The sequence below is a fragment of the Syngnathus typhle genome, unplaced genomic scaffold (assembly GCF_033458585.1).
Source record: "Syngnathus typhle isolate RoL2023-S1 ecotype Sweden unplaced genomic scaffold, RoL_Styp_1.0 HiC_scaffold_422, whole genome shotgun sequence".
Classification (NCBI taxonomy): Eukaryota; Metazoa; Chordata; class Actinopteri; order Syngnathiformes; family Syngnathidae; genus Syngnathus; species Syngnathus typhle.
Genome location: NW_026872324.1, coordinates 25,001 through 26,036, shown reverse-complemented (window position 1 = coordinate 26,036; position 1,036 = coordinate 25,001).

Below are 1,036 nucleotides of genomic sequence, written 5' to 3'. Positions count from 1 at the left end.
GGGCGCAAACCACTAACTCAAGCCCGGCATGGCAGCTCGAAAGGCGAGCTAAGCATTCAAGGAAGCGACGCCGGCCGGTCCGCGGGCAAATAGGGTCCAGTAAAGTACCGGGCGCAAACCACTAACTCAAGCCCGGCATGGCAGCTCGAAAGGCGGCTAAGCATTCAAGGAAGCGACGCCGGCGGTCCGCGGGCCAAATAGGGTCCAGTAAAGTACCGGGCGCAAACCACTAACTCAAGCCCGGCATGGCAGCTCGAAAGGCGGCTAAGCATTCAAGGAAGCGACGCCGGCCGGTCCGCGGGCCAAATAGGGTCCAGTAAAGTACCGGGCGCAAACCACTAACTCAAGCCCGGCATGGCAGCTCGAAAGGCGGCTAAGCATTCAAGGAAGCGACGCCGGCCGGTCCGCGGGCCAAATAGGGTCCAGTAAAGTACCGGGCGCAAACCACTAACTCAAGCCCGGCATGGCAGCTCGAAAGGCGGCTAAGCATTCAAGGAAGCGACGCCGGCCGGTCCGGGGCCAAATAGGGTCCAGTAAAGTACCGGGCGCAAACACTAACTCAAGCCCGGCATGGCAGCTCGAAAGGCGGCTAAGCATTCAAGGAAGCGACGCCGGCCGGTCCGCGGGCCAAATAGGGTCCAGTAAAGTACCGGGCGCGGCCACTAACGCCTTGTGGCGGTCGCCTTGTGGCGGTCGGGGGGTGGCGGTCGGGGCTGGCGCTTGGGGCCGGTGGCGGTCGCCTTGTGGCGGTCGCCTTGTGGCGGTCGGGGGGTGGCGGTCGGGGCTGGCGCTTGGGGCCAGTGGCGGTCGCCTTGTGGCGGTCAGCCTTGTGGCGGTCGCCTTGTGGCGGTCGCCTTGTGGCGGTCGCCTTGTGGCGGTCGGGGGGGTGGCGGTCGGGCTGGCGCTTGGGGCCAGTGGCGGTCGCCTTGTGGCGGTCGCCTTGTGGCGGTCGCCTTGTGGCGGTCGCCTTGTGGCGGTCGCCTTGTGGCGGTCGGGGGGTGGCGGTCGGGGCTGGCGCTTGGGGCCAGTGGCGGTC